Source organism: Platalea leucorodia, assembly GCF_965183815.1.
Source record: "Platalea leucorodia genome assembly, chromosome: Z".
Classification (NCBI taxonomy): domain Eukaryota; kingdom Metazoa; phylum Chordata; class Aves; order Pelecaniformes; family Threskiornithidae; genus Platalea; species Platalea leucorodia.
The window spans coordinates 64,831,302-64,854,181 of NC_138858.1; the positions used below are offsets into that span (position 1 = coordinate 64,831,302).

General features: G+C 39.8%; 1 protein-coding gene across 1 annotated transcript in view; it reads right to left on the minus strand.

The window, feature by feature from the left end:
- Positions 1–22,880, minus strand: part of EPB41L4A (erythrocyte membrane protein band 4.1 like 4A) — a gene marked incomplete at its 3' end in the record, with an annotated part of 134,826 nt that overhangs the window by 81,267 nt on the left and 30,679 nt on the right. The gene's annotated exons all lie outside the window — the stretch shown is intronic.

The following is a 22,880-nucleotide window of genomic DNA, read 5'->3' on the forward strand; positions in this document are numbered from 1 at the left end:
TTCACAAAGATGCTCTGCCTTTGTCAGCTATGTGCAGTGGCATTCATGCATTCAGTTAGCTTTGTCTAAAAAAAAAAAAAAAGGAGGCAGTTCCCAGTGCCTTTAACAAAAATTTCAGCTGTACAGAAGAAAATATTTTGTCCTCATACATGTTTAATCAATCATTCTGTAAGTACTATTAGGTAGCTGGCAGGTCAATAGTTAGAAAATACAAAACAAAACAGAAGCTCAAGTGTACCTGCATAAGCACAATGCTGGCAAACCTTGCATTTTTCTAGAAAATTTCTGTTCTCTGATCAAAATTCTAATCTCCATGACATATTGTAATTCTAAAATCATACTCTTCCTTCCAGTACAGACCTGTCACTCAGATTCTGACAACGAAGATCAGGAGGCAAAACTTTGCCCTTAAGATCTAAATTATACATCATTAGCTGCTCTGTAACTACTCTTTGTAAAGAAGGTGAGGTTTTATTTGTTTTCTTTTATAATATTTTTGAGAGTAGAAGTGGGAGAAATCCAACACCCTGAATTGAAATAATCCCATTGTTTTCTTGAACAGTACTTCATTAAGGGTCTACGCCAGTATTTGCAAACAATGCTGGGACAATATTGCAAACAGCATTGTACTATTGAGAATGCATTATAAAAAGCACACTTCCACTTGAATGCTTATTTGTTGGTTCACCTGGCAGCCAACAACAAACAGGCTAGGAAGACTGAGAATAATTACAAAGAATGATCCCCCCTCAGAATCAATTAGAGCCTTTAACTATTACAGTCCTAAATTCCACAAGAAAATATGAACATAATTCATAATTATGTTTCGGTTAACTGCTTCATATTGTACAAACTGCTAGATTATAGTAAAATCAGCAGAGACAAAAGAAACAGGAAGAGGAAGCTGTGGGATGTTGCTTGTGCTATTTCACTTTTTAGCCTACAAACAAATAATTTCAAAATTAAAATGGCAAATAATATTGATTAAAAAATAATTTAATTTAGCTTTGCTGGTGAAGTATCAATCACATAACGACAGTGAAGATGCATCAATTTTTTTTCAGCAGGTGCATTTAGTCAGGATTTGTACCCAGTCACACAGGCAGGGCCAATACAACAATTTCAGATGGCCACTCACACTCTAAGCAAGCCATGACAAAGTAAACATCTCTGGTACGCTGGGAATTGTGTATCCATGCTGTTCACCAGTTTTACTACATATTTGCTTAAACCAGGAGATGTTCTTGAAAAGTTCTCAGTGTGTAACAGCCATCATGCAGGTTGTTTACACTAAGCAGCTGTAATTACATATTCCCTCAGCATGTACAGTGAGACTTAATGATCAGCCATAAAACAGGAAACAATTTGTGGGAAAACATGATTAAGGTAAGCGGAAATTCACTAAATCTCATTTTAGCATTTTGGATAAAGCAGAGCAATACAGTGATTTTATCATCAGATTCCTCAACAAGAAACTGAACTTGGGTTGTAAGAACAATGCGAGACAAGAATCAGCCCCTCTTAGCTACGGAGTGACTACCAGGAGCACCACAGCAAAAAGGCAGAAACAAAACAAAACGCACCTTAAAATATTTTTTTTAAAATACAGGTTAAACTATTAGACAGCAGGGATTCAACACTGAAGCAGTAATTGTCCTGCTTCATTTTATCTTTAAATCAATTGTTACTCAAAGAAGCAGGAGAGATGTCCCACTAAAAAGCATGTAGTTATCTCATCATTCCTAGGTCATATAAGGCAAATTACCTTCATCACTGAAACTGTTTCCATCATCATTTAAACGGTACAACAATGTCTTGGGAACCTAGGATTGCACAGGCATCTCTAGAAACTGACACAGGAAAAATCTCAAAATAAACAAGCAGCCCTGACTCCAAACAACCCGCAGGGGTAACTGATGGCAACACTTCCAAGTGGGTACTAAATGTTAAAAGAATACTATAGACAGAAGGAGCTCCACCACCTGCTGCTCAGAGCCACAGGGTTTTGACATGGTTAACCAAAGCGTGGTTAGTAAACCCTTGCAGAAGGCATAAAAAGGGCTGCCTGTACCGTGGCTTACAGGGGACATGGACTGGTGCCCACCGAAGGCATGCTCAGCTTCTGTGATCGTGAAGCTCAAATCTGTTTGCTTTCTATGAGCTTTCCACTCTTTGTCTGACCAATAACATCATTATAGCGTCAGTTAGCTTTATTAGCAGAACTAAGAAATAATAATCCAGTGGCAAAGATGAAGCTGCCAATTTTCCACTCAGGCATCTTACAATAATAATACACACTCCTGGGAGTAATCAAAGATACTAACATAGCAAAGAAGCTTAAGTCTTATAGGAGTTTAACTTAGGTAACTCTGCACCAGTTTAGGATTCAGTGAGCCTTCTTGGCTGGAAGTCTTCACTCAGCTGAGGACTGCAATGGGCTCTACCTAAGGAGTCTTTGGGACAGCTTTCCTCCCGTGGAGGCTACAGCTAGTGTGTTATCCCCAAGAAACACGCACGTTTCACACCTGGTTTGGCTGAAATTAGACTCCCTTCTTTCCTTTCAGAGCTAAACGGTAACAATGCGTAGAAAGCTTTTTAACTGCTTTTTACTTATATTGCTAGGCTGAGAGAAAACATAAAGGGCTGTAAATTTATTCGCTTGGCACAGCTCCGTTAAGACTTCCATCATTGCAAGTCCTGGAGAAACAAGTCATCCAGCTGTGGGGAAATGCTGAGCAAAACCATCCACCTTACAATGGCTGGGGGTTCTCCAGCCTTACAGCAGCAAGATGCTCAACACTGGTTATCCTCAGCCAAAACAGACTGTGCAGTAGTCTCTGTAGCCCTCCTTGCCAACCCCTTTCACATCCTTCAGCAATGCCTGCATATACACAAGGTAGTGCTTTGCAAGGGAACTGCCAGGGTGAGAGCCAGCCCATATCCCCACACCCCTCTAACCTCACCTTCCCAGCACTGAGGAGCACTCTTCAGGCAAAACACTGACCCTTGCTGAAACCACTGCAACCTTATATTCAATTAAAGTCCCCATTTTAAGCCACATGATTTCAGGGTTTCATGCAATTAACTTGCCTCTTCAAGTGGTGTTAAGAAAGCAGTTTTGCTGATGGATCCTTAAGTGGCTAGTTCTCAGTCCTGAAATACATTTTTACTGCATTTGAAGAAAGTTTTGCAAACTAAGAAAAGCCATCTTATTTCCTCTAATAAAATTAAGGTAAAATTCAGCAAAACTTCAAACTAAAACTATCAACTATCAAAGATGTTAGCAGGATTACATTCACATCATACGGCATTGCAAAAATTACATAATCTGCCTTGCATTAAGCTCAGACTTGCTAGAGGCTTGCATTCTTATGGGTAAACCCAAGTATATTTGAAAATATCATCAGCAATGCTTTCAAGAGAGAACAAAGAATTGTTCGAATGAGTCATAACATCTCGCTGTACATGTTAGCACCACAGCTTCATAAACCAGAAAGGCAGGTTTCTACTGGCTAAAGAAAATGACAGGCAGAACATTCAGGAGAGATCTGATTTAACTGTATTTTTTTAATCAAAAATAAATCATTCTTTTAAAAATGGCACGTACAGTACTATAATTTAACATATTCATATTACTGTATATTTAGTCACCAGGAATTCTTATCTTGCACACTGCTCACTGCTTTTTAGCTCCAGTGAGGTTCTTCTAGTTGTGTATTTTTTAATTTTCTCTTTTGTATTGTACACAGCAGTGCAGGCCAAATCAGATCCATGATCGATGTTAACTGAATTTAAAGACAAAGCAAGACGTGCAGCAACATCTGCCTCAGCAGGATGCTAGTCCCTCTCATAAAGGAAAATGGTGTAAGTAGTGAAGCCTCTTTTTATTAAAAACACAGTAAAAACCACATCGCCTCTTTTAGTTCAAGCACCCGTCATGAAACCTTTCTCTTGAAAGTAATTCAATCTACAGACTCTACCTCTTACGACCTTGTAAATGCTAAGGAAGATGCAGATGAATTCATGAGCCTTCGCTCAAAAAAAAAGGCTTAAAACTTTGTCTGAACATAACCGTTGCCCTTTGAGATGCCTCCCCCCACCAAGACCATTGTTAGAGTCTATTGGAAAGTCACACCTGATGCTGAATTAGTTATTCTGCTTGTGTAATGGCAAGAGATAACAACACAGAACAAGAGCAGAAGGTTTCTAATGCTGAACAAGGGAGTTTATATTAGCGTATGGAAAAACAAGGAGGATGCTATGGGGGATGACACACAATCATGCTGAGATATTCAGAAACACCTGTGTAAAATCCCCGCATTTCCCTGTCAAGTACAGGACTGCGTGGGTTATGCTGCCAACAAGCCCTCCAAGTGGGAAGCGCATTTGATCTGGTACTGATGTGCTAGACAGCAGCTAGTGCCCATGCAGTACATGAGCTGCTCTCTACGTGGAGCGTGGGCACCGGCATTTTCCCCGTGGGTCCGCAGGGAAGGGCAGAGAGCAAGCACAGCTCTTGACGTGTGTGTCAGCACCGCCCCATGTGCATCAACCAGCCAGACAGCATCAGTATACTGAGGCAGACATACTCCAGACAGTAAACTTTACACAGCATTTTCCAAGACCAAACTGCAGTATTTTGCCCTAAGTAAAGGTTACTAAGGAGAGATGAAAATTATGCATAAAAGCAGCATACAGTCATGCTACTGAGGGTGAGCAGAGCCACCAGTTCATCCCATTCCTGGTAGGTATGTAACAGAAACAGGTTTCTCCAAACAGCACTTTCTCACTGTTCTTCTTTGTCCACTTTTCCCCCTTACCTCAAGCTCAGAAAAGACCGGACACCACCGCCATTTTCCATCACCCTCCATCTATGAAAGCAGCAAGGCACAAGGCTCTAAAATCACACTTTTTGGTCGTCTTTACCAACATAGAGTAGGCACCCCTTTTCCCCAAGGCAGTCCACCAGCCAGGCCTCAATTTGCATACTGCGTGTTCAAGCAGAGAATAATCCTTAAATGAACAATGCTAAATATTTACAAATATTCACCTAGATAAAACAACTTGACCTTAATTTGCCGAATGCATGTCCAAACAGAGAAGAATTTACATTAATGTTGTGTGTGCAGACATTCCCCAACACAATCACATAACAGCAGTAGATACTCTGAGAGACTGAGGATTTAACACATGCAAATGGAATACCACAGTCTGCCCTAAGTATACATCATACAAATGTACCATCCAAACTGTACTAATCCATCCCTCCCTCTCTCCCCATCTTTCACTGACAGCAGACATGCCAACCTGTTTTCAGAGGCTTTTTTCTGAGAACTCCTCACAAATTTACAGACACATGCACAGACCTCCCCATTTTTGTTCCCAAGAACTCAACGCAGCGCCTGATCTGTCTGCTGGATGTAACCTATGGCACTGACGTTTAAGTGCTGTATGTTAAGATGCCTGTAGACTCATCAGGGTTTTTTTTTGTTTAGCTGGTTTTTTACTAATGTCAATCTAATGAATTCCAGTTAGAAAACGCTATTCTAGAAAAATATCCGAAGGTGCATCTTATTTGTCTGGTTTTGCAATTAGTGTATCTGTCCCAAATTCATAAATACCTTCAAAAACCCACTTAGGGGCCAACTCCTTAAGAGAGTGGAAAATCAGGGTCTCCAGTCCGTTAAACCTCTCCCCTTGTAACTACTGCCTACAGTGCACCCTGAGGCTTTGTATAGACACATGTAAACTTATCTACTTGGCTCTGAGGAAAGACCCATAAAAGAAAAAACTTAAACAGAAATATTTAACAAAATAGTTGGCTTATGGGCAACTACTTCAGCTCAGTGGGCTCCTTTTTGGGGGGTAGATATAAGCAACTATATTTACTTGGTATAGTAATGCAATTTGTACATGCACACACATTATAAGAAATGCTCCACGCAGAAATCAAAGTCCAGTGAAGACAACAAAGGGCAATTAGAGCAAGTAAATAAGTAACGGAAAGACAACTAAATTTTGGAAATGTAATTAAATACATACTAATGCTTTAAAATTGATCTCTTATTAGCCATGAATGGTATTGTGTAAAATGGCAGCAACTAGTTCTGTGTAGACGATTCTGGCCGTATCAATTCTATTTAAAATTCTATTCATTAATCTATCCCCTAATATTAACATTATCCAGTTCATTAACATCTACATTTACCGTATGACAGATGAGTTAAGGTACCAACAATAATGCATTTCAACTTTTCACAGAAAAGAGTTCTTCTGAAGAACTGAATACCAATTATCATTTCCATCATTCCCATGTACTTTGAATAATTCCTGCATCAAAGAAAGAAACTATTATAATAATAATGAAATTCAAAACTACAGCATACAATCACACATTTGAAATGGTTAAGATGTTGGTTACTACTATTTTTCTACTTTTCAGAAAATACTTTTCACACATGGCCGTGTGACCTGGCGTATCTTCTTGGCAGGCAGGGGCTCTGCGTGTCCTGATTAGGGATGCTCCAGAAACAGACCACAGGCACCTGGCAAGGCAGAAGACAAGTACATGCGAATGTATAATACATGCACTTCTCAGGCACTCGCACAGATTTATTTTAAATAATTCCCCATGAATATGGAAGACACATCCCTTTGGACCCACCAAAGGCTGTGAAGCGGCGAGGCAGGAGGAGGCCCTTTTCTCTCGGAAGCTGGGAGCAGCTCTGTGGCTGAGCAGGGCTCTCATGGGTGCATGGTGGAAGCCAAGAGCTCAGGTCCCAGCCCGGGGCTGCCTGGCAGCAGGCGCCTGGCAGGGTGGGAACGGGGAGCCCAACACGCCAGCTGCTCTGCAGGAAGGCCCTTTGCAGGCAGGCGGCCTGCAGAAGCGTGCCGCCCTGGGACAGGGGGAGCGGGGCTCACGCTGCCCACCCGGGAACAGCACCCGCACGGGGAGCCCGCGGAGGCTGCTTCGCCCTACCCTCACCCTCCTGCACCATGCCACAGCCCCCGCGGGCAAATCCCACCAGCAGTAAAAGCAGCAGGGCTCTGCGATTCTTCCCCAGAGGACAGTGCACAAAACCACTGTCGCTCCAAACCCGGGGAGCACGTGAAACCCTGCAAGCGTAGAGGTGGCGGGCTTTGGTCGTTTCCTCACAGCAAAGCTCAGTGCATCCCGAGCCTCTTCATTCTGACTTGCACCACCTCCAGAGGACAGCTCTGGTTCACACCCAGCCTGAGCTGCTTTCAGAAGTGCCTCAGCGGAGTCTTCTCCTGGCAGAGAAAAGATGATGTACTTACTTTTGGCACGTTCATTCCAAATAAAGGAATCATGCCATGTTTTCTAGTTAATTTTCTTGATATGGTTTGTGCAAAACCTTTTTACATTCATTGAAGCCTTCCTTGAAACCTTTCTCATATAAATTTGTTGCAATTTTAAAAATCTATTTTTTTATGTTGCTTATTTTGTCTTCTATTGAAATAAATCTGTTTTGAAGCATTTTCCATTTCCATTTTGCCACCTTTTCAGTTGTTTTGCCTTATTTCTTATTTGTTTTGCCCAGTTTCCTTTATTTCTTGTGTTTTACTGGAGCAGTATTTCTTAGCTTGGTTCTATGAATGTACATACAAAATACAAATTGCAGAATAAATACAAAGGTACAATCTTTTCATTTTAATCATCTAGTTCTGGTATGTTTAGTTCTATTCCACCTCTTTGATAGACTTTGTGATTTCTGCCTACATGCAAAAGGGAGGCACTGTAGGTACCACAGCCTCACTTCTAACATTTCTAACTTTTCCTATAGTCATTGGTCTAAACACTTCTTTTAAATTAGGTGTTGTATGCGTTTTTATGGAGCACATTAAGCTCATTATGCATAGCAGTTTTAGAGCACAAGAACTTATAATTTAAGTACGTCATATGCTTTGAATAACTGCTTTAAGTGCAAGACTGTCAAGGGACAATGTCAATAAAGAGTTAAATACTAAAAGACTTTCAGAAACAGAAAATGTTAAAAATTAAAGAGGAGATATTCATTCTGTCAAAGTGTTTCAGGGTTTTACTACTACTTCAGCTGTTAAGCAGAGCAGTAATACAGTTACAGTCTTGTAAGAAGCTGGCTCAAACTATTAGTAGAATGGTTGGGGTTTATTATGTTGGATTGTTTAGGGATTTTTTAGGAGCAGGAAGAATGAGAAAGAGAAAAGATCAGCATACATCTTGTTAATCCTTTATTTTGCCATTTCTTTCATTCAGAATGAATAGCTGTACTGTCAGAGCTAAGCATACCTGCAAAAGCTTGTTTGCACAGAGCATCACAAGACTCTGACCAAAGAGCAAAACACCTTCTCACGCTCCCACTCCCCAAGCAAAGCCCAAACTTGTCATGCTGCTTAGCACTTGCTCTCGGCCCTGGTGATGCTGTTAACCTCTTCACCATATTTTCTTCCAGAATGAGTCGTAAGCGTAAATGGCCTCTTCTTCTCTTTCTTAGGATACTTACTTCTGCTACTCCCTGACTTTTACCTGTGTCATCCGACATTTTTTTTTTGTTGTTTTCCCTCTAAGCCTCCACTTTCTTTCTCTAAGTCTTCTCAAAGCTCTGGTCACGGAGTCAGAAACTTATGATGGTAATTCCCAAATAAATTCTCAGTTTGTTCTTTAACCTTTTTTCCACTCCCCTTGCTCAAGAGTAAGGGCTATGATGGAATAATGCAGAGGTTTAAATCTGTGTCTTCAAGTCACTTCACGTCTTAGGGCACTCTGTCAAGCTCACTTAAAAAAACATTTTTGGAAAATTTCTCATACTTTCCTTCTTCAAAAGCAAAGGTGTTAGTATCAGACTTGGTTTTGTTAATCATTTGATTCAGATAACTGAACTGTCTCATTATCATTCAGTCAAGAGACATTACAGGAAGCTCAAGAGAAAAGTTACCAGAAAAACAATGGAATCCTTCTCAGATGCAAAATTAATGGAAGAGACAAAGAGAGAATTCATTTCTTGAAAGGACAGAGGCTCCTTTTCTTTCTGGCTCTGACATGGGTAACACGGGAAAAGAAGAGAGGGGGAAATACAGGAAAAAAAGAGTAGCCTTCTCCATTAAACAAGCCTTTCAGAGCACACATATCTTTGGCATCTTTCCCTCCGCGAGATGCACACCCTGATGATGCAGAGCTGACCTTTCTGTAGAGTGAGCTCTGCTGAGGCACTTCTGAAAGCAGCTCAGGCTGGGTGTGAACCAGAGCTGTCCTCTGGAGGTGGTGCAAGTCAGAATGAAGAGGCTCGGGATGCACTGAGCTTTGCTGTGAGGAAACGACCAAAGCCCGCCACCTCTACGCTTGCAGGGTTTCACGTGCTCCCCGGGTTTGGAGCGACAGTGGTTTTGTGCACTGTCCTCTGGGGAAGAATCGCAGAGCCCTGCTGCTTTTACTGCTGGTGGGATTTGCCCGCGGGGGCTGTGGCATGGTGCAGGAGGGTGAGGGTAGGGCGAAGCAGCCTCCGCGGGCTCCCCGTGCGGGTGCTGTTCCCGGGTGGGCAGCGTGAGCCCCGCTCCCCCTGTCCCAGGGCGGCACGCTTCTGCAGGCCGCCTGCCTGCAAAGGGCCTTCCTGCAGAGCAGCTGGCGTGTTGGGCTCCCCGTTCCCACCCTGCCAGGCGCCTGCTGCCAGGCAGCCCCGGGCTGGGACCTGAGCTCTTGGCTTCCACCATGCACCCATGAGAGCCCTGCTCAGCCACAGAGCTGCTCCCAGCTTCCGAGAGAAAAGGGCCTCCTCCTGCCTCGCCGCTTCACAGCCTTTGGTGGGTCCAAAGGGATGTGTCTTCCATATTCATGGGGAATTATTTAAAATAAATCTGTGCGAGTGCCTGAGAAGTGCATGTATTATACATTCGCATGTACTTGTCTTCTGCCTTGCCAGGTGCCTGTGGTCTGTTTCTGGAGCATCCCTAATCAGGACACGCAGAGCCCCTGCCTGCCAGGAAAACATCGTGGTATTTTCATTTGCTGCTCTCCTACAGGCTAGTCAAGCTCTTTCTTTCCACCTGTCAATTGCAAACTGGGTATTTTGGTACTGAATTCAATGGAGTCTACACTGCAACCCATCAACAACAACTCTTTTGTATATAAACTTGTAGTTCATGTACAAGAGTGCTTATTTTCAGTTTAAGATTCACCTATGTCTGAAAATACTATCATTGAAACACATACTGTCCTTTTACAATCTATGTAATGATAAGTTGCCACATCCCCAAAAAGCTTTTCCAAAATGTTGTATCATTTTAATTATTTAAAAGTTTTATTTCCAATTTGATTGAGTTTAACTTCTCATTTTGACTGACACTAGAAAATTACCTACTCACTCCTGCAATGTTGACAGAAGGGAAAAGGATACAGTTGTTATCCTAAAAAATGTACATACTTTTTCTGTATAGCTTTGATAACTCAACTGCCACAGTGCTTCCCACAGAACTAATCTGATTCTACTGGAAACTTAATTCTCATTAAAATTTCTCATAACAACCATCTGGAATTTTGTTTGAAAAAATTAAAGACTGAAATTTTTTTAAATGCCTTTTTTTTTTTAAATGCTTTTGTTTGTTTGTTTGTTTTCTTAAATAGACATTCCTCATGAGAGCAACAGAAGATACACTGCGGGTATTTTTGTTCTAAAACTAGTTTTCTCGATAGGCTCATTAGCAAACCCCACACACAAAAAAAACAGTCAACATGTTTGCACCAGGACAGGAACAAGTTATCCATTAGCAGGCTGTAATGGCTGCTAATGGGGAACTCTATACACCTGCATTCTCTCCTGCCCCTTCTAGAGTTTCTGGCTGTCCTGAAGAGCTGCTATCCAGTGCCACACACTGCACAGGGTCGTATTACCATTTTACTCCTACTGGGCTGCATTCAACTTTAACAACCTTGACTGAAAAAAACAAAAAAGCCCTTCCATGGGAAAGGAAGGACTCTAACAGACCCGGGCAGCAGAGCAGGATAAAAAGGACGTATCCGTCACAGCTCCTAGCCGCTCTTCACCTTCTGACTAGTGCTGCCTGCCCCCTCATCCCACGCTCACAGCAAGGGTGCCTCATTCAGCTGTCAATCAATTCCTGAATCATTCAGCTGTCAATCAATTCCTGAATCACTGCAGATTTCAGCCCTGCATATTCAGATAAACCAGAATCTAAGCCAGTTTTTTGGTTTTTGAAGAATTATGTCCCTGCACATAATCAAACACACAAGGCAAGTGTTAAGTTCAAGTAATGACACACAAAATAAAAGTTTAAAGCATTAAAGCAACGTGCAAACTGCTAATTCAGCCTCTTGCATGTATGTACTGTCAGTATTACCATCAGTTTCCCCCCACCCAACTCACCCAGGACCATTGTCCTCTTCTCCTTGGCATCAGTCCTCATCCCTGGCTGCCACTCCCAAACTCCTTAACTAGATCTACCTACCATGTCAAGGGATTTTTTTTTCCTGTTTTCCCTAACCACTTCCCAGTCCTTTGTCCTTTCCTACCACCTGACTCTTTTCAGATAGCACCCTCCATGCTCATATTCCCTTGTCCCATACATTGCCACTTCCCTCAGCCTGCCATCCCCACTGGTTCCTGCACATTCCTTGAACTCCCTGTGCACTGAATCACAGGCCTTTCCTCCCTCCTCTACTTCAACACTTCTCCAAGCTACTTCTTCACTCCATCCCACCAGTTTGGCCCTTGTCCCCACATGAATCGAGCCAGGAAATTTCTCCACGGTATTGTATTGTGGGACGGGTAAAACAGAAACACATCCATCCGCTCCAGATGCAAGAAAATTGTTTTCAGTTCTCATGCCCAAACTCAAGCACCAGAAACACCTATTACACAGATGATGAAGTGGCCACTGGGACCTGACAGGGCCGGTAAGAGATAGCATCCTTACAGGATTTAACTGATAAAGTTCAAGGAAATCTCTCCTGAGAGAGATATTTCAGCATCACAAACAGGCTTATTGGGGGCATATCTTTAAAAGAAAGAGAACAACACATCTCTGGCATGGTGACCATACTGATAGTAATTAGCAAGTATTTGCTTCAAGAATTTCTTAGACAAAAGCTGTCTGTGGTTCTTTGACAGCCAATTTTTTTCCTTGCTTCACTCTTGAAAGTAACTAAACTGCTTTGAATGAAGCTTTGTGAAATAACATAACTCATCACAGCATTCAAAACTTGATGACTGGCAAATCTACAAACAGACCAAGCAACTTCAGTAGTGGTAACAACCCTCTCCCTTAGCACCTTCCATTCAGGAAGATCCCACAAGCTTTTCAGACTGAATTTATAGCTATTTCGTCAGAGATTTTATTAAAAAGTCAGTATTCTGAAATAGTTCTTAGGCATGGAGCTGTAGTGATAACCCAGCTTTCTTCCTCTGAAAAAGCAATGCACAGGTTCTGTGGTTTTAAGGGAAACTGTGGAATATTTTAGCCAGTTCTTTTCTTCCCTGTGATGTCCATTCCTTTCCCCTTTTAGTAATTAAACCTTTCAAGTGGTAACTTGATGTTAATCCCAATGATTCAGACAAGGACACTACTTTCTCACGGCTTAATCTTCATTTGTTCCCTAAAATGGTTAGTGTATTTTGAAGTGCCTTTATATGCTATGGGAAAACTGCGTATACATAAGAACACGATTTTGCATGGTCACATACAGGGAACAGTAGGTCACTATTCAACCAGTCAGCATTCAGTAGCTACTTGACCATCAATACTAAACCTGTGTTGAAAGTTTATAGCACAGAACATTATAGACAGCCTTCTGAAAAATCTTTTTATTGACCTCAAAAAATTTCATATATACCACAGTTTCAATAATGCATAGAAAATAAGATTTCATATGCACTGTGTATCTTTAAAGATCATCCAGAATGATTTTTCTAAAACTGTAGTACAACCTGTCATGATTAACTTGTAAACTCCTCAATAAAAGTACCACAATCTCTTTATTTTTAATAAATGTTTAACATACCGAGATTGTTGGGGAAAGGTGTTTTTAACATGAGGATACAAACCAAAGAACTGCTATGCCTTGGCTTTGAAATCTATTCCTACAGAAGGTTTTTGTTCTTTCATGCGAAACCTAGAAGAAACTGAACATCTTATACATGGTATAATATGATATGTATAAGATAGATAGATATGAGAGATATGTATTGATATATATGGTGGCTGCCTCCCTGTGCTAACAGAAATATTCCACATGCTAAAGAAACAAAAATAAAACAAAAACCTTACTTCATCAGCACTTCTGTAATACATGTCTATGAAGGAGAATATAAAGAGATTATACACATGTGCAATATTGGCTGAATTTCTTCACTCCCAACCGATAGGCAGATTAGTGATCTGTACACAAATATGGCACACAGAATTTTGCAGAACTAGATCCTTCTTTGTCTACATTTAGTACAAAACTAAAAAATATGTCTGTTCATTAACAGAAGTGTTCACAGAGATGTGAGCAGTTAACCCCTGAATGCTCATAGTCTAAATATTGTGACTGTAATGAAAAATGTATCCTTGCAGCATCTTCGGTATCAGACTCAAGAGGTTAATTAATAAAATGCCTCAGGCATGCTATCCTCTGCTAATGGGGGTGGCTATCTGCTGTTCTCTGTCAGTCTCATCACACATCTCATGCAAGAAGGAGGACAGTTTTTAAAACAGCTTTCTGAATACAGAATGAAATCACAAGCATATTTCATATTACAGAAAAATGTTGATTAATACCAGAAGACAAAAAAAGTCTGTTCAGAATCCACCAGTGATGTGAAAATAGCTCATTCTTCAGTGTTTTCACTCAGAGGGAATTTTGATAGTGAAAACCTGATCCTGTTTAAATCAATATGAATTTTATTACTGACTTTTGAGGCAGAGGATTTTAAATTAATGTTAGAAATAAAATTTCAAGCCTTCAGCCTAAACACTGTGTAAGACCAACAATTGCTCACATTGGAGCTACTGGAGTCATGAGCTTAATCACCTTTGTTTGGACCCAAGCAGTAAACAGCTCCCAGCTCCCTCCCAATAATCTAACAAAGTAAAAACTGATGACTGTAATCAAAGCAAAATAAACTATGAAACTGAAGACTGATTGTAAAAGCTCTTCTGTTTAAATCACAAGCTTACAGGTAAGCCACTAGTGTCAGGAGTCCCCATCAGAGTATCTCCAGTTCTGTTGCAGTTGTACCCTGCCACAGAGCGCTAGATAAACCTCAAACAATCATGACTTAAAGTGAATTAATTTAAAGTACTGGATATGCCTAGTGCACTTCTTTCTCTGCAGGCAAATCATAACATGTTCTGCGGACTAGACCGTTAAATTTCAAATAGAAAATCACTACTTTCATTTTTAGCTTGCTTGAAACGCACTTGGTTATATCCATTTTTTGAAGCCAAAATGATTCGTCTCTGATTTGTGTTGAATACAAGACTTTTGGCAGCATTACTTTTGTTTACATTAAATATAGCTTACTGTGTACTTTGGACATGATCCTATTCACACTGAAATCCAAAGGCAAAAAACCCCTTTTGTTTGAAGACAGGAGGCTCACATTCTTCAGTTTTGATCTGATTGGTTGAGGATAAAATAATATGGTTTACTTAGAGTAAAACTAGCAGCATATTCAGCAAGACTGAATAGAGTAATAGCCCCTAGGGTCACCCTTGCATGTTACTTGCATGTTACTGTTACTTGCATGCACTGTTTCTGTAAGTTTTTAAGGTGTGCCACTTCATGTGGACCTCAACCATGCCTGTACTCATCACACTTTGGCAATGGGCTAGTAAATGAGATACGCCCAGGTAGTGCTTCTTGAAGTGCTATTACAAAGTCAGTGACACTCATATTCCAGAGTGAAATATTACTAAGTACCCTTCCTTGTAAAATAAAAATTTTTAATTTTTGCATAATTTTTTCCCGGTGATAGAAAGTCTTACTCACAAAACTTCTGTGCTGACAATAACCACATCAGGACTGTTACTTGAGACAACACCTGAAGTAAGAACTTTAGAATATATATATATATATATATATATATATATATGTCTCTCTCTCAATATACATAGTTGCAATGTATGCCTAAAATTATTTTTAAATAACTGTATTTGTTTAAAAGTTGAGGAGGCTGTTTTATTATTTAAAGCAGCCCCCAAAATACCAATGCTTTCCAGCCAGGGTGAGATCTGAAACTTCATCCCACGTAGCAACTAAAAGGAGGACAGATAGTAAGACTGCAAGCAGACTGTCTTCCCAGTGAGAGGTGCAGTTCTACATGAGTCTACTGAAACCTCCCAGGCAGGTTTCAGTAAATTTTTTCCACCATAGAAGTCTAAACCAAACATTTTATTTCCTAACAGGTGTTAGCCCAGTATCCACCTACACCACAGTACAGATTCATCCCAGCACTATTTCTCCCAGGCTCTGCTCCCAAGCCACCGTGATGTATCACAATGCCCAAGCCACACAAAAGGAGCAAGGTGCTCATTTATCTGCCCTGTAAACTCTATCTTACAATTTCCCACTATACAAATACCCACAAAACAAATGTCCTCAAGGACGGTCTCACTCAACTTGCCAGTTTTAACAAATCTAGCTGCTGCTCGCTCAGATGCTGAAGGTGCGACACATCCCCTTCCCTGTGCTGAAGAGATGATGGACACCAGCCTACACAGCTGCTCCTACTCTGCTGAGCTGCTCTTGGGAGCATAACTCATCTGGTTTCACTGGAAATAAACTAGGCTAGCACAGATCTCTCCGTTAAACTGTACAAATCTAACGGATTTTGACTTACCACAGCCTGCTGATGTCTCTGTCAGAAACCTGCTGGGAATTTTAGGCTACAGGTATCTATCTAATCAGTGCTAAAATTAACAAGTCCCCCAAACTGTATGAGTTACACTGAGGTAGTGATCAGTTATCCCAGCCACAGGCACTTGGTATATCCAGTTATGCAAACTGTATGAGATTTTAACAGAAAGTTGGCCACTTGTAGACATAGTTATGCTGTTAAAAAACGACACTTACATCTAGCTTGGGCCTGGGAGGAATACAACATTATGCCAGTGATGTACACATCATTCATCCGGTTATTAAGGAGAGGAGTTCATTACCTAATGTCAGAGGCTTTGACACTTCTAAGGCCAAGCCTGGACCTGCTGCCGTGCAACACCCCACAAAAGGCAGTGATCGCTCTCTTTCATGGATGAGTGGACAACACTATTGCAGTATCTTCCCTGTACTCTAATCTAAATTTAAAAAAAAAAACAAAAACAAAAAAAACCCACAAACCTCATTGATAGAAGGATGATCAAAGATCATCCAAGTTAACTAACAAAATATGGAAAAAACACAAATTGGACACTGAAGGCTTGCCTTGTCCTAGGCACACTCAGACACTGTCCGAGAATGAAGAAGTTCTCCCTTTTTTACATTCAACTGTTCACATTTATGCACTTTAGAGTTGTCTGAAGGTTTTTATAAACTCAGCTGTTACTCCCTGCCATGAGAGCAAAAAATTCTCTTGGGAACACTGTGAAGAAAGGCAGCACTGACACCATGCTTTGAAGACATTATCAAAGCCTGAAATAAGCTGCTGACATTGCCTCAAGAAGGGGAGTTGATGGATTTGGAGGATGTCACATTTTGGCACAGAAGCAGCACAGTATGATAATCAAGTGCAGACAAAGGAAAGCAAGTAAAATAAGAGGAAGCATCACCTCCACTTGCACAGATACATTGAGAATGGTCCATCCAGGCTGCTGTACTCAGAAACCAAGATACACATTTTGCTCAATTCAGAGTTGCTGGTCTTGACAATTTCACATTTTTAAAGCAGAAATAACATTTGACTCTACTGTCTTGCTAAACAAAGGGAACTCATCTGTTGTCCTGTTCAGAGTTGCAATAACCCAAACAACACTAGAGCTTTCAGCTTAGGTAGGGCGATCACTTAGGCCAAATGATTTGATTAACAACACTATTTGGAGGTGAGAGGGGCAGTTTCTCATCACTATGTAACTGAGGTAACGCTTTAACATATGCCCTCTATATCACTCTCCTTTAGTCTGTCATTACAGGATTAAATCTTGGTGTAAAAAAAACCCAACAATTACCAAGAACAAAAACATTGCATGTTCTTACTGAAATTAGAGTACACCTAACATGAAAGGTAAGAAGACAAGAGTATGTTAATATTCAAAGACTGAGAGGTTTGCATGTTTGCATAGACTTCCTTTTGTCCACATGTATTTTCAGTATAATTATCAAAGCTCCTCTGTATCTGATAGGAAAGCCTTCTCTGGACTTCTTCCCTCAGTACCTCAGTAAGAATCAAAATTTTTCCATTTTTCACCTCCACATTTACAAGCATGATCATTCACCCTATCTGTAATAAGAAATAAAATGCTACTCACCAAAATGCTTATTTGTGTATTCACTGGACCCTTCTTATTTTTTGGCATAAATCCACTTAAGTCAGTAGACCTGAGCTATGTCAGAGGAGCATTGAGCCTTTTCTTCCTAGACATAATATCACACAATACCAAGATCCAAGTAGCTAAAATAGGTTAATTACCCAAATTATACTAAGGACGTCTACACTTCAAATATATACCAGTGAGCCTTATATTCATTATGCAACTCCTTCTTTCAGGTTAGAAGAAAAAAAAAAACTATACTTCTGGTCATGAAACCCAATTTCAAGTTCATTCCTTAAGGATCACAAATGCATTGCTACAGATTAACTGAACAATGACAAAAGAAAAATCCCCATTTGTTTAATTTTATCAGTGCAACAAGTCATTAGAGACTCAAGACTTTCCAGTGTCTTCAGCTGATACAGATTAGAATAACTTCAGTTAGGTCCACAGGGCAATTCACAACACCTGAAAACATCCCATGTTCAAACAACTGTTACAAAGCAGTTGCCTATACTGTTCCAGGTGACAAACCTAACGGAAATGTTTGAACAGTTTAAGTGCACAGCTGTGGAAAAGTCAAAAACATTGTTGGTATACCAAACAGCACAATATTGTAAGCCTTACTGTGTTCTTCTATATAATGTCTGCTCTCAGATCTGTCATGAAGGAGAAAAGGTATATAACTCCACTGTCAAAACCAAGTGGCATAACTAGGCTTCAAAATACTTCACTGTTTGACAAGGCAACTGGTGACACAGCCGTTTTGACAGCACTCAACTCATTGAGTCCTAATGCTGCATTTACTGCACAAACAAGATACTACTCAAAAAAACTGTATTTCACAGAAGCAATTAAACAGATAACATTTACCAAACTAAGCACTAATTTAAGACCTAACAAACTTTGACTGGAAAGTCTAAGATTTATGTTTTATGGAAAAGGCTATTTTGCTGCCAAATTCTTCCGGTAATTTACTTGAGAAACAGATGCCTCATTAAAAATAACAAGCAGAGTAGATTGCCACTAGAAGTATGAAGAGGACAAATATTTCCCTCCAAGTCATTTTATAGATATTATAACACCTATTTTTGCCTGCCTTCATAAGCCAGACCTGAAATAGCTAAGATGATTGGTTGCAGTCAATCTGGCACATTCACACCTCTACCGTTCTGGGAGAGTTCTAGGCTTATTAGGATCAGAAGTTACATCTCAAAAGTCTTTGATAATTTATTATCATCGTAATCTAGACAGAGATAAAAGACAGCTTTTTTGCATATTACATAAGGGCAGGCATGAGAAAATTCATGTCTCTTCCTCATGCTGTACTGGCTGACTGAGGTATATCTCATTGATTAAGCTTTCTCTTCTGTAAAAATGGGCTATGAGTCTGTCCTCTCTACCATACAAAACTTAGAATAATTTTGAAGAAAACAATTACTAAAGCCACACAGGTAAACAGGATGCAACATGACACATTTTCGCTGGTTGTAGGCTGTTCTGATATACTAAGGAACTACCCTTCCTTCCTGAGAAGTGATTTTCAAGGAACAAAAACACAGTATGTCTCACCAGTCTGAGCTTCAGTAAAATATCTGGTTTGGTATCGCATAAGACATTATTAATTAAATTGGATAAAGTATAGTTTAGCAGAGGCATTGTAAAACAGACAGGCTGGCTAAAGAAAAATGACAGCAGATTTTTCATTTTTTAAAGGAACATTACCAAAACAAGTTCTAAGGTCACAGGTGGAACATACACCACTTAGCGTTTTTTGCATTTCTGCAGTTAATACAAATGTCAGTCCAAAATTAAGAAGTACAAAGGAAGAGGATAGGCACACCTTACAGAAAGAAAACTACCTGGAGGACAGGACCAATAGAAATGAGTTGAAATTCAACCAGACAAAATTGCAAGGATATGCTCTTACAGACCAAAACCATACATTTCTGTTACAGCTGGAACATCGCTAAGCAGAAATAAATGGGGTACAGAGGACAAAGGTGTATTAATTAAACACGGCAACACCAGCACTTGTCGTGAACAACCCAAGTTAGCGGTTTACAAGATGGTCTGACGCAGCTTCACTGAAGGTGCAACTCACCACCTTTTTGATACTCGGCTGAAGGGCAGAGAGCTGTTAAGTGTTCTGTTACCCCAGCCACACACATTACCACACCAATGGGAACCCAACCGTTCTGAGTTTTCCACTCAACTTGAAGTTTTTTTTACACTACACTAGTGTTAACGTAAAAGCGAGGAATGTTTGCAGTCTCAGTCATAAATTAAACAAAGATCCCTGGTAGGTTAGAGACAAAAGGAAATGACAGTAAGTTCACCCAAGTACTGTACAAAGATAACCTAGGATGAAGTTCTGCAGAGGGCCACAAAGGTGGCTAAGGGGCTGCAGCACGTGAACATACAACAAGTGTCTAGAACTTTTTTGTCTACCTTGGAGAGAAGGAGTCAAGGGAGGCTGTAGTTGCAGTAAGAAATGACAGAGCCAGACTCTCATCAAAGATGCACAGTAAGAAGAGCAAATGATCACAAGGTGCAGGAAGGGAAATTCCTTACTGGAGAGTAAGTGCAGGAACAGGTTGCCCACGGGTTATGGAGCCTCTGCCATTAGAGATATTCAGACCTCATCTGGGAAAGGTCCTGAGCAGTCTGCTCTAACTTGGAAGGCAGCAAAACTACATGACCTCCAGAGGTTCCTTCCAACTTAAATGATCCTATCACGTAACTTAACAGACATACATTACACAATCTACAGAATAAAGTAATGCCTCATCACTTTACTTGCATTTGGCCGAAATAAGACTTGAGCGTGAATTCATGCAAAGAGTAGTTTGGGGTAAGGATGCCCCTGTCCCTGGCTTTAAGGGATGTTGTAAGAAAACTGTTCCTCATACAGAAAATATTACAAGAAATGTATATGACTGATATCACTATAAATACTAGGAAAAAAAAATCCAAAGTGGTCTGCAAAACTCCCAACTCCTAACAGAGCCTCTATAGACATGTAGTCAACAGGCCTTAACAGTACTTTTTCATTGAAAAGTTTAAAACCAGTACACTTACTGCTCCAAGACAATAAAATATTGTTTAGCCAAATGCTATTCACTTTAACTTTGAAAAAATATTTTGAAGGTATATATACAAAAACTGAAAAATATTTTTATTAAAGTGTGATAACTTATGAATAATTCACAGTGCACACACTCATGAAGACTACCACTTCAAAAATATTTTATGCTCATTTTTATATTGCTTATGTTTATATAAAAGGAAAGCAGGAGTTCAAAAAAGTTATCCAAAGCTCTTAGATATTAACTACAACCCTTAACTACAGTGAAATATTCTAGTGTTAACCAGCAAGTCTGCTTAACTTTAAAAGCAAACACACCAAAAGATAGGTTATACATAAAGTCAATCATCACCATTAATCTGTGTTTACCTTTAGCACAATTTCCAGAAATGTTACCTCTGAGGAGTTTCTAAAGAGAATAGCTAGAAAACTCCAGGCCAGCAATACTTGTCATGAGTTCCTTTAAATAATTATTAACAGAAGTCTCTTAGTTCAAGCAGCCTACTTTCAATAAATTACTGTGCTGCTAACAGGTCCACTTTGAAACAATGGCACAAGCATCTCAGTGACCCACATAGAAGCCATTTCAAGCATAGTATGATCTGATACCTTAGCATTAATTATAACATAGATGACTGACTTTGCAATTCTTGCATTTACTTTTGTCTTTCATGTTTTTATTCAACCGCTTTAGCTATACATACTACTATGAACTATTACTGTTGAAAAGAGAAAACTGTTTGGACAGCTTAAACAGGGCTAGCTATAATCACCTCTATTGTAACAGAACAATGCTTTGACTTTCCTATGGGAAACACGATGCAACACTGAATTTGCTTACACTTACTAACTTGATGAGGAAAGCAAACCAGTCTCAACAGAAACTGGAAATCAATCTTTCACTCTTCAGTAATTACTGCTCACAAACCAGCAAAAATCAAAAAAGAGCCATGCCATTATATACAGCAGATATGTCAAAACTTAGCACTGAACTGTAGCTGTTAATGGTGTCATTTCTGCCATCTGTGTCACAGAGCCAAATCTGCTATGTTTTGGAAATGTTCTGTTGAGAAAGAAAAACATCTCTCTTACATGTAACTTTCATTAAAAGACATAGACAGTTTTCTTACTATAGCCTTATAGCTCAAGCATTTCACAGCCAAATCTGTGGATACATCAATTTTTCTTCTTAAAGCTAAGATTATTCTTTATCCCTCATTTATATATGGAAATGAGAAAGACAGTATCTGGAAAACACTAAGTTGAATACCAAATTCCAAGTATCTTCATCTGAATTTTTTCTTTTCCTTTTATTTTTTGCTAAGGGAGAAACAAGTGCTATCTGCCTACAAAACTCAGGCAGACCACATAGCATCCTCACACTTCAAAAGCCATCTCCAAAACAACACTTGCGAGTAATTTAATCATTTTTAAATTTTTTAAGCCCAAATTTGTTAAAAACTGATTGTTCTAAAGGCAGGATATGTTTCTTGGTTGTAACAAGCACGGTAATTTTAAAGTCCTGGCTCAGCTAATAAGGCACTAGGTACCTTTACAACTGTGCGAGTTTAACATTTAAAAGGAAAGTTTCTTTCAAGCCTGTGTACTCCTTAAAACTTTATACTTATATGTCTTTCAGGGAACATTTCTAATATTTCTTCACTTACTAGTTGATACACAAAAATGTAAGAAAACATTCCAATCTTATGTAATTTCATGACTCAAAACATCAAGCTAATCTTCCAGGTTGAAATACTATTTCATAACCTCTTTCATAACCCCTGCTGTATAGGCAGCTAGCTAACTGATGCCTTCATCAGGTTACACCTGTACACCGGTTTAAATAGGTGCAATCAATTAGCATGTAAGACATTTATGTTAATAATGCACAAGAAAAGATATTTATCTTACTGGTCCTTCATTTTCTTATCTTTATAAAGCTGTTAGAAGGAAAATAAATTAAGTCAAAATTTCAGCCCAAATCTGTGGTACTGCAGCCCCAGGCACTGTTTTGGAAAGGAATATTGAGATAATTGGACCCCACACAGATATGCCAGCAAATCTTGATTTAAAGCTGTTGTATTAGGCATTGGTCCAATTCCTCTATAAAACAGGAGAACTGAATCAGGTCTCAATCCACAAATTACGCTGTAGATGAGAAGGTCATCTGTTACTTGAAATCACACCATTTTCCATGGACAGGTTCCACAAAAGGAACACATTTTGAACATGAGAACGTATTTCCAAATGTTTCAAATGACCCAGTTTAAGAATACAGAAAACTGGCATTAACAAGGACTATTAACATTGTTGGCTCATTCATGTGTATGAT